Source organism: Arachis hypogaea, chromosome 17, assembly GCF_003086295.3.
Source record: "Arachis hypogaea cultivar Tifrunner chromosome 17, arahy.Tifrunner.gnm2.J5K5, whole genome shotgun sequence".
Classification (NCBI taxonomy): domain Eukaryota; kingdom Viridiplantae; phylum Streptophyta; class Magnoliopsida; order Fabales; family Fabaceae; genus Arachis; species Arachis hypogaea.
The window spans coordinates 47,223,784-47,235,656 of NC_092052.1; the positions used below are offsets into that span (position 1 = coordinate 47,223,784).

Below are 11,873 nucleotides of genomic sequence, written 5' to 3' on the forward strand. Positions count from 1 at the left end.
ATGTAGACGGTTCCTCAAACAAAACTAGAAGTGGCGCGGGTGTGATAATTGAAAGTGACCAGGGAACCCAAATCGAACTTTCCCTCAAATTCGGGTTCCCTGCCCCCAAACAACCAAGCTGAGTATGAGGCACTACTAGCTGGTTTGAAGCTGGTTAAGGAGGTTGGAACTCAAAAGCTTATCATCTTCAGCGACTCACAGGTAGTCACTTCACAAATAGCAGGGAGTAACCAAGCCAAGGATCCCACCATGAAAAAGTACTTGGACCAAACCAAGGAACAGTTCAGATAACTCGGGAAATGTGAGATCCGCCATATACCCCGAGAACAAAATGCTCGAGCTGATGCACTCTCAAAATTAGCCAGCACCAAACCAGGGGGCTACAATAGAAGTCTCATCCAAGAGATGCTGCAGAACCCGTCAATCTCGGAAGAAGAAAAGATCCTAGCCATAACAGGTCTGGATCAAGGATGGATGACTCCAATAATTAATTACCTCAAGACAGAAACACTCCATATAGATAAGAAGGAGGCAAAAAGGTTAAAATGGGAGACACAATACTACACCATCATAAATAATACTCTATACAAGAGAGAGATTTTGACACCACTATTAAAATGCGTACCGACTTCTAATACAAAAGAAGATTTAGAAGAAGTACACAGTGGCATCTGTGGCAACCACCTCGGAGCACAGGCACTCACCAAGAAAGTACTCTGAGCCGAATTCTATTGGCCGACCTTACAAAAAGAAGCAACAGAATTCGTGACGACATGTCCACCATGTCAGAAATATGCCAACTTTCACATCGCCCCGCCAGAAGAGCTCATCAGCGTAAGCTCACCCTAGCCATTCGCAAAATAGGGACTCGATCTTCTCGGACCCTTTCCCCAAGGATCAGGGCAAGTCAAATTCCTCATAGTGAGGGTAGACTATTTCACAAAATGGATTGAGGCAAAATCCCTAGCTAACGCTAATGCTCAAAGAAGTCGAAAATTCCTATATAGAAACATTGTCACAAGGTTTGGGGTTCCATACTCTATAACCACAGACAATGGCACTCAATTTACAGATACAGGCTTTAGAAAGTTGGTGCCGATCTGAACATAAAACACCAATTCACATCCGTAGAACACCCCCAGGCCAATGGACAAGCAGAAGCTGCTAACAAAGTCATATTAGCCGGGCTAAAACGGAGATTACAGGATGCAAAGGGAGCCTAGACCGAAGAGCTCCCACAAGTCCTATAGGCATATCAGACAACCCCACACTCCACCACAAAGGAATCACCCTTCCGATTAGCTTACAGAATGGAGGCAATGATTCCAGTGGAGGTCTGGTGCACGAAATTGTGATCATCAATAATGGTGCCAAAGGACTTGGAGCTCTTAAACGTGAATCACACTTTGTCACAATTCCGCACAACTAACCAGCAAGTGCACTGGGTCGTCCAAGTAATACCTTACGTGAGTAAGGGTCGATCCCACGGAGACTGTCGGCTTGAAGCAAGCTATGGTCACCTTGTAAATCTCAGTCAGGCGAATTCAGATGGTGATGGAGAATTGATAATTAAATAAAACATAAAATAAAGATAGAGATATTTATGTAATTCTTTGGTTGGAATTTCAGATAAGCGTATGAAGATGCTTTGTTCCTCCTGAACCTCTGCTTTCCTATTGCCTTCTTCCAATCATTCATACTCCTTTCCATGGCAAGCTTTATGTTGGGCATCACCGTTGTCAATGGCTACTTCCCGTTCTCTCAGTGAAAACGTTCCAAATGCGCTGTCACCGCACGGCTAATCATCTGTCGGTTCTCGATCATGTTGGAAAAGGATCCATTGATCCTTTTGCGTCTGTCACACGCCCAACAAACGCGAGTTTGAAGCTCGTCACAGTCATCCCCTTCCCAGATCCTACTCAGAATACCAAAGACAAGGTTTAGACGTTCCGGATCTCAGGAATGGCCGCCAATAATTCTAGCCTATACCACGAAGGTTCCAATCTTAGATTAGAAACCCAAGAGAAACACATTCAAGCTTGTTGGCATGTAGAACGGAAGTGGTTGTCAGTCACGCGTTCATAGGTGAGAATGGTGATGAGTGTCACATAATCATCACATTCATCATGTTCTTGGGTGCGAATGAATATCTTGGAGAAGAAATAGACTTGAGTTAAATAGAAAAACAATAGTACTTTGTATTAATTCATGAAGAACAGCAGAGCTCCACACCTTAATCTATGGTATGTAGAAACTTTACCGTTGAAAATACAGAAGTGATAATGGTGTAAGCATGGCCGAATGGCCAGCCCCCAAGGTCTAGGGACTAAACGTCCAAAGATGAAAATACAATAGCAAAAGGTCCTATTTATAGAGAACTAGTAGCCTAGGGTTTACAGAAATAAGTAATTGATGCCAGGGCATTTTGGCCAGTTTCACTGACCTTTTCTTTACTGTTTTTAGGGTAGTTTCATGCATTTCCTTAGAAAATAAGCTAGTTTTGGGTAGATATTCACTTACATCTTGATTCAAGAATACATTGTGCATTTTACATGATTTCATGAGGATTTTGCATGAGTTTAATGACAGATTGGATGTTGTATTTCCCATGACTTGGACTAGAACTTTGATGCACTCTATTGCTTGATTTCAGGACAAAGGAAGCAAGGAAGAACCAAGTTAGCAGCCACGTTAATCTAATTAACGTAACTCCTAACGTGGAATGGGAGTAACTTGCAAAGTTAATGAGAAAAGTAATCGCCAATAACGCTCTCGAAGCCATCATTGCCCACGTTAAGAGTCACGTTAACTAAGTTTACGTGAACTCTAACGTGGAGGAAAGGAAATGGAGCCAACGTTAGTGACACTTACCTTTGTCACTAACGTTGGACCAAGCTCATAAGTGGCCATGTTAAGAGCCACGTTAACTTAGTTAACGTGGGCTCTAACGTTAAGAAGTAAAGGGGAAGCCAACGTTAGTGACATTCAACTTTGTCACTAACATTGGCCAAGTCACAATAAGCCATGTTAACTCCCACGTTAACCTAGTTAACGTGGAAGCTAACATGAAGAAAGTAGGTGATCGACAACGTTAGTGACACCAAACATTGTCACTAACGTTGGGATTAACCCACACAAGCCCCAATAAGCCACGTTAACTCCCACGTTAACCTAGTTAACGTGGAAGCTAACGTGAAGAAGGAAGGTGATCGCCAACGTTAGTGACACCTAACATTGTCACTAACGTTGGAAGGAGCCCACACAAGCCACTATGAGCCACGTTAACTCCCACGTTAACTTAGTTAACGTGGAAGCTAATGTGGATAAGGGAATGATGAGCCAACGTTAGTGACACTCAACTTTGTCACTAACGTTGGAGATGGCTAGCATGGCCACGTTAGCAGCCACGTTAACCTAGTTAACGTGGACTCTAACGTGAGAAATAGGGGCACATTGGAACGTTAGTGACAAAGGTAAGTGTCACTAACGTTCTCGAAGGTTGGCAAGCCTACGTTAAAAGAGCCACGTTAACTATGTTAACGTGGACTCTAACGTAAGGAAGGGGGAGACTTCTCAACGTTACTGGGAAAGGTAAGTCCCAGTAACGTGTGCGAAGGGCATAGAGGCAACGTTGGTGGCAACGTTTGTGCCACTAACGTTGAAGTTAACGTGGCTCTTACTTTGGTGAGGAACGTTAGTGAAAAAGGTGATTGTCACTAACGTTCTCGAACCCACATTTTCACTTAACGTTAACACCCCTAACGTGTTGAGCTAAAGTCTCTGCCCACTTCACACTTTCACTCTGCAAGAAAAACTAAGTCCAATGAAGAAGAGAACTGCTTCAAACTCAAGATCCAAAGGCCCATATCAGAGACTTGAAGAGCCAACTAGAAGAACAGAAGAGTAGTATATATAGGAGTAGCTTTGAATTAGAAAGGAGAGTTGGAAATTATAGGGAGCCTCTTGGCATAGAACTACTCTCTGTATTTTACTTTCTCTGCACTTCTAGTTTTATCATGTATTCTCCATCTTTGTTTTTATTTTCCAGAGCTATGAACAACTAAACCCCTTTCATTGGGTTAGGGAGCTCTGTTGTAATTTGATGGATCAATACTAGTTTTCATTATTCTTCTTCTATCTTTTCTCTTGATTTTACTTGAAAGCTTTCGATCTTCATCCAATTGGGTAGTTATCTTGGAAAAGAAGCTATTCAAACTTGGATCTCTTCTGAACCTTGAAAGAGGAATGAAGAGATCATGCTAGAAATGCTTTCTCATGCTGGACCAAATTGGGTTTGGATGGATATGTGACTATAATCCTCTCAACACTTGATTTGGGAAATGCATGTGGTATAATCAGTGACCATACTTCATCTCTTCTCATGAGCAATTGACCAAGGAATCGGCTATTGATCAAGATTTGAGAGATTGAATTACAAGGAATTGTAATTCGATCACTTAAGATTGTCAAAGAGATCAATGAGTGCATTGATTGAGGAAGAGATGAAAATGAAATTGATCCGGAGAATGCAACATCTCCTGAGCCCAATGAACTCTCCATTTCTGATCTTACCCATTCTCTTTAATTTCTGTCATTTACTTTTATGAGCAATTACCCCATTCCCATTTAAGATTCTGCAATTTACTTTCCGTCATTTACATTCAGCTCTTTATTTCTAGCATTTACTTTTCTGTTATTTACTTTTCCGCCATTTAATTCTCTGCAATTCTCAACTCAAATTCTGATTCGCTCAACTAGAACATTCCTCTAATTAAAGTTGCTTGATCAATCAATCCCTATGGGATTCGACCTCACTCTATTGTGAGTTTTTACTTGACGACAAATTCGGTACACTTGCCGAAGGAAATTTGTTATGAGACAAGTTTTTCGTGCATCAAGTTTATGGCGCCGTTGCCGGGGATTGAATGTGCATCAACAATGATTAAATTGGAGGATAACTAGATTGAGCATTTTAATTTTGTTTGATTTAATTTTCTGTTTGAGTAATTTACTTTTAGTTTTAGTTAATTTCTTCCCTTCCCCCTACTTTTTTATTTTAGTTATTTACCATTCATTTCACTAACCCACTAACTGTTTGATATATTGCATCACTCACACTAACAGTCATTCTGACAGAAATACTTTCTGCATCTATTTTCCTTGCTTGTACTTGTTGGTTGTATGACAGGGAGAAGAAGCGGGGCTTCAACTTCCTTTGATTCTGAACCTGAGAGGACCTTCTTTAGATTAAGGAGGGAAGCAAGAGGAAAAAGAGTAGTTGGTGCTGAGGAAGAGGAGGAATACTTTGAACCAAACATGGAAGAAAACATGGAAAACCATCATGAAGAAGAGGCTCACAACCATGGCGGAGGAGGTCGAGCAAATCATGCTGGGGAGGATAGAAGAGTTTTAGGCTCTTACATCAATCCAAACCCAGGAAACTGTGGAAGTAGCATTCAAAAGCCAACCATCCATGCCAACAATTTTGAACTAAAACCACAGCTCATCACCCTTGTTCAGAACAACTGTTCGTTCGGAGGAAGTGTCCAAGAAGACCCCAATCAACATCTAACCACCTTCCTGAGAATATGTGACACAGTGAAATCTAATGGTGTTCATCCTGACGCCTATAGACTGCTCTTATTTCCATTCTCACTCAAGGATAAGGCAGCCAAGTGGCTGGAGTCTTTCCCGAAGGAGAGCTTGACAACTGGGAAGATGTGGTGAACAAATTCTTAGCAATATTTTACCCTCCTCAACGAATCAATAGGCTGAGAGCTGAGGTCCAAACTTTCAGGCAACAAGATGGTGAGACTCTTTATGAAGCATGGGAGAGGTTTAAGGACCTAACAAGGAGGTGCCCACCAGATATGTTCAACGAATGGGTGCAGCTGCACATTTTCTATGAAGGCCTGTCATATGAATCAAAGAAGGCAGTAAACCATTCATCCGGAGGATCTTTGAACAAGAAGAAGACCATTGAGGAAGCCATAGATGTCATTGAAACAGTAGCAGAGAATGATTATTTCTATGCTTCTGAAAGAGGCAACACTAGAGGAGTAATGGAGCTAAACAATGTAGATGCTCTGCTGGCCCAAAACAAGCTCATTACCCAACAGCTGGCTGACCTCACCAAGAAGATGGAGAGGAACCAAGTAGCAGCAATCACTACTTCATCAACAACCCAAGAAGGAGTGAATGAAGAAGCAGAGGGTAGTCAGGAGCAAGCCAACTACATTGGGAATTCACCTAGGCAAAACCATGATCCATACTCTAAGACCTATAACCCTGGATGGAGGAATCACCCAAACTTTGGGTGGGGAAATCAACAAGACCAAGGCCTAGATCAAAGACGTTCAAATCCTAACAACAATGCAGCTCACCAATATTTCACATCTAGACCATATCAACACCCCCATAACAACACCTCTCCACATTCATATCAAAACCAAAATAACTTACCTCATCCTTCCACCTCTAATCCCAATCTACCATCATTTGATGACAGACTCTCAAGGATTGAGAATCTACTTGAAGGCATTGGCAAAGAGATTCAAGACAACAAGGCATTCAAGGAGGAAGTGCGAGCAAATTTTAAGAACCAAGGAGATACAATCAAGAGATTAGAATCTCAAGTGGGGTATCTCTCTGAGCAGATCCCCAAACCCACAAATGGATTCCCAAGTGACACAGAGAAGAATCCGAGAGGTGAAACAAAGAAAGTAAGATGGGAAGATTGCAAGATGGTCACTATAAGTGATAAGGAGACTGAGGACAAGCCAAACAAGTCGGCAGAACAACCTGGAGACACCTCAGCAGAGAAGGAGGAAAAAGATTACCAAGAACCAGAAATCTCAAAACAGGAGCTGCTGAGACTCTATGCACCTTTTCCCCAACTGCTCAATGGTGCTGTAGAGAAGGGAATATACTCAAGGTTTCTAGATTTGTTTGCATCTCTGCATGTCAACATACCATTCATCAAGACTATTCAACAAATGCCTGCATACATCAAGTATATGAAGGAGCTGCTTCCCAGGAAAAGCTCACTCAAGGGAGGCCAAACTATAGTGATGAACAAGGAGTGCAGTGCCCTCATTCAACCACAGTTGCCTACAAAAAGAAAAGATCCAGGGAGTTTTCATGTCCCCTGTGCCAGAGGAGAAACAATGTTTGATAAAGCACTCTGCGATTTGGGAGCAAGCATCAACTTAATGCCCTTATCCCTAGTGAAGAGGCTGAAGATCAATGAGATAATGCCCACAGATGTAGTCATCAGGCTGGCAGACAAAACTCAAAAACAAGCAATAGGAGTGGTGGAAAATGTGTTAGTAAAGGTTGGGAAATACTTTCTTCCCACAAACTTTGTCATTCTGGACATGGAAGAGAGTCACACTCACCCAATCATATTGGGAAGACCATTCCTAACTATAGCCAGAGCACTCATAGATGTGGAGTGAAGGGAGCTAATATTGAGGATCCATGATGAATGACTCAGCTTTAATGTCTTTAAACTCTCACAAGAATCAGACCAAGAGAACAAAGAACCAAGCAAAGATCATAATGAGATGCTGACAGAGGAAGCAAGCACTGAAGCACAACCAGCCCATCTGGGAAAGCCCTTGGTTGATGAACAAGGAAATAAGCAGTTGTCACAGCTCAAGGAAAAGCTGGAGGAACCTAAACCACCAGAGACATGTGAAGACAACAACAAAATTCCCTTAGAAGAAAAAGTCACAAAGAGCAAGGCAACATCAAAAGGGACAAAGAAGAAGGTACCAAGGGGTGGAGGAACAAGAAGATCCCTACAGAGGACTTCTCTCCAGGGGATAAAGTGATCTCAGCTTACTTCCCAGATATCCCCCCTAATCTCCTCACTGTACCATCTCAGTTACCTAAGGTCTTCACTATCAACAGAGTTCTCTCCTTGGAACATGTAGAGATCATTGATACAACCAATGGATATAAGTCCACAGCAAGAGGGGAGGACTTTAAGCATTACCAACCACCCTGATGAGGGAGAAACGTCAAGCTAGTGACGCTAAAGAAGCGCTTCATGGGAGGCAACCCATGTTTTATATGCTTTTAGAAAATAGTGAATAAGTCAATATTCATGAATTCCAACCCAGACTTGACAAACACTTGGTGAAATCCTTAATAGACAGTATATAGTGAAGAACAAGTTTGGTGTTCAAAGCATGCCAAGAAAGCATGAATGCAACTGAGAGCATGCTAGTCTTGGAGCTTTGAACAGAACTTTTCATCACAATGCTCCAAACTAAGTTTGGTGTCACCCCATGGTGCCACCAATGTGCATGTAAGGATACACAGTTAGTTAGTTAGTTAGAGTTCATGAATAAACAAAATCTGTTCTTCTTTTTATTATTCTAGCCGTAAAGTTTAACTTGTTTTTTTTATGATATTAATTCTTACTTTTCTTATTTGATCTTTATAGGGAAAAGGAGAGGAACATTGAAGGAGATTGATTGGACAATTACATGAGAAATGTTCGGCCACTTCATGAAGAGAACTACACACTTGTCTCAAGAAGGAATGCATTGGAAAATGTTGCCATGCAACATTGAAGAAAGGATACTCTTGAAGACCGAACCAATAACCCTCATAAAGTGATGATCCTTGTCCTTTCTCCATGCACAACCCCAATCATCCATCAAGCAACCATTCCATCAATCCACACCCTCCACTCACTCATAATCTCCCTATATAAATGAGTCCTAATGCATACTTACCCCTCACATTCAAATTCCCACTCTCCACACTTCACACTTTCGACATCCAAAACCCATTCATCACACCTCGTCTTAACCAACCAAATTCCTCATCTATCCTTACCTTCCAATCCCCTCAAACAGCAACTCAAATTTATGGCATCATCAAGTTCCAAGAGGCAAAAGAGGAAGGAACCAATGGAGAACATTCCTTTCAATGAGAAGAGATTCAAAACTGCCTTCCATGAACAAGAATTTGAAAGGATCAAGATCAAGAAGATACTGCCTGAGTTAACCTTCCAAATCAATGAAGACGAGTGCCCACAGATTCGGGAGAAAATTGAACAAAGAGGGTGGCAAAGGCTCACTAATCCAGAGGGGAAGATCAATGCAAACCTCATCAAAGAGTTCTACGCAAATGTGGTTAGAGAAGACAAAACCAGGCCCCAACCTTCAAAAGCTATGTAAGAGGAAAGGAGGTAGACTTCAGCCCAAATGCTATAACAAAAACTCTTCACTTGAAATCACCACATTTTGATGAGCCCAGTTATCATGCAAGGATAAGTAAGAGCCCTGACAATGATGAGCTCACAGAAATCGTGACTGACATCTGTGTCATAGCAGCTGATTGGGAGAGGTATGCAGATGGAAGACCCCGGTTCCTCAAGAGAGCAGATCTCACCCTGGAAGCAAAAGGGTGGTTCGAAATGTAAGAAGGTCCATCCTCCCAGCAGGAACAACTCGGAGGTAAATCTCAAGAGAGCCACAATGGTGCACTGTATACTCAAAGGAGGAGAGATCAAGGTTCATGAACTCATAGCAGAAGGCATTAGAAAAATGGCAGAGAAAAGCGACTCAAGAGGAACGTTAGGTTACCCCAGCACTATTTACCGACTGTGCAAGAAAGCTGGGGTGGTGTTTGAAGATGAGGACCCCGTGTGGATAAAAGAGGGCATTCCAATAACCGTTCGATGAATGCATGCTACCGCATCCCCCCTGCCTCAACGGAAGCAAAGGAAGAGGCCAGCCCCTCAAGTAGTAGAAGGACAAGTCTTAGAAGGGCAAGCACCAGTCACCTTGGATATGCACCAACAGCAAGAAGCTATTGATGGCCTATCTCGACAATATTTGGAAAGCCAAGGAGCACAGAAAGAGCTTCAACTACAGATGATGGGGCAGCAAGAGGAATCACTCTCAAGATGGATGACTCAACAAGGGGAGTGGCAAAAGCAAATGATGGAGCAACAACTGAGTCAAGGACAAAAATGGGGTAAAACATTCCACAGGATGGAACAGAGGCAAAATGAACAACAAGAATCCATCCAGAGGCTAATCAACATCCAAGCACATCAAGGTGCACACATACATGAGATGCATCGAAGACAAATAGAACAGGCAGAACTACTGGATGAGCAAAAGGCATTCGCAGAAGGAGTTTACCTGAGCGAGACTGGGCATCATATAAACACTCAAGCCAGGCTCGGTTACTTAGTAGGACAGCTGCCTATATTGCATCCAGGAATTACAAGGTACGAAGAAATGAGGGATGAATTAGCACGAGAAGAAAGACAAAGGTGGAAGAGATCATGAATCAGTAAGGAAGGCACTTGAGGATTGGAAGCAAGCAAGATTGGCACGGATGCAAGGAAATGCAAGAGGACACAAAGAGGACAAACAAGGAAGAGAGCATGGGCAACCACACGAGTAAAAGGTGGTGGAGTTCCTTCTTTGGTCCATCTTTCTCTATGCTTTAAATAAGGAAGATCTTGTATGAAATAGAACATGCTTCCATAGTAGTTTGAACCTTTTTAAATTCTGTCTTTTAAGTTTTTTTTGAATAGGTCTATGCTTGCTAGTCTTTATGTCACTGCATCATCACTTGGCTTACTTGTATGCTTGTCCTTTGAATCAAATGAAAAGAGAATGAGTGTTTAAAAGACCAGAGAAGAGTTCATACTATGGAGTAAGTTCATGAGTTTATGGTGTGTCATAAGTTAGCTAAGTTGGTTCAACCACAAGGTGGGATGACAACTATCTGTCATGAATACTATGCTGAGACACACCCCATGAGACAAGCTAAATAAGAAGATCCTAATAAGAAAAAGGGAAAGAACAATAAAGGTTGAAAAATAAAAGAAAAAGAGTAAGCAATAAGGCTAGGCACCAATGGTTTTAATCTTGAGGCATGTGTCTGTGGTGCTCCTGTGTGAGGGATCTACTTGGATGAATAAGCTCTTAGGGGTGCCTTATCACTTGGTAACTTGGGTTAACTAACTCGGGATTATCAGCTGAAAGTCCACTATCAAGAGTAACCTTCACTACAGAGCATTTAGTACCCAAAGAGGTACTGGACACCAAGGTCTCAAGAAAAGAAAATAAATAAACACTATGCCTGTGGTGTGTATGTATGGGGGAAAGAGACTTGAGGAGTAAGTCCTTAGGGGTGTCTTAACACCTAGCACTTGAACCAACTGGTTCGGGAGTGTTGGCTGAAAGCTTATCTTAAAGAGTGGCCCCCTTACAGAGCACTTAGCCTAAGAACACAAATAAGCCCTGAAATAACAATAAAAGGATCAATGAATAAAAGTCTCATGGGATGCAATCATAGTGAGTATTCTATGACATGATAAAGGTCTGAAAGCCAGTAAAGGAATGAATCTAAGTTGCTATGCATGAAACCACCATAAAACCAAGGACATGACCTCCACAAGAATGACTCATTTCTCTTGGCATTCCATTCATCATTCTCTTGTTCCAGTACTTGCTTAGGGACAAGCAAGATTTAAGTTTGGTGTTGTGATGCCAGGGCATTTTGGCCAGTTTCACTGACCTTTTCTTACTGTTTTTAGGGTAGTTTCATGCATTTCCTTAGAAAATAAGCTAGTTTTGGGTAGATATTCACTTACATCTTGATTCAAGCATACATTGTGCACTTTACATGATTTCATGAGAATTTTGCATGAGTTTAATGACAGATTGGATGTTGTATTTCCCATGACTTGGACTCGAACTTTGATACACTCTATTGCTTGATTTCAGGACAAAGGAAGCAAGGAAGAACCACGTTAGCAGCCACATTAATCTAACTAACGTAACTCCTAACGTGGAATGGGAGTAACTTACAAAGTTAATGAGAAAAGTAATCGC

At 41.8% G+C, this 11,873-nt stretch overlaps 1 non-coding gene across 1 annotated transcript; it reads right to left on the bottom strand.

Annotated features, from left to right (window-relative positions):
* Positions 1-5,768: 5,768 nt before the first annotated feature.
* On the bottom strand, positions 5,769-5,875 carry LOC112768235 (small nucleolar RNA R71). The gene has a single exon (XR_003185672.1). It is a non-coding gene; the product is annotated as a small nucleolar RNA R71 (small nucleolar RNA).
* Positions 5,876-11,873: the final 5,998 nt, after the last annotated feature.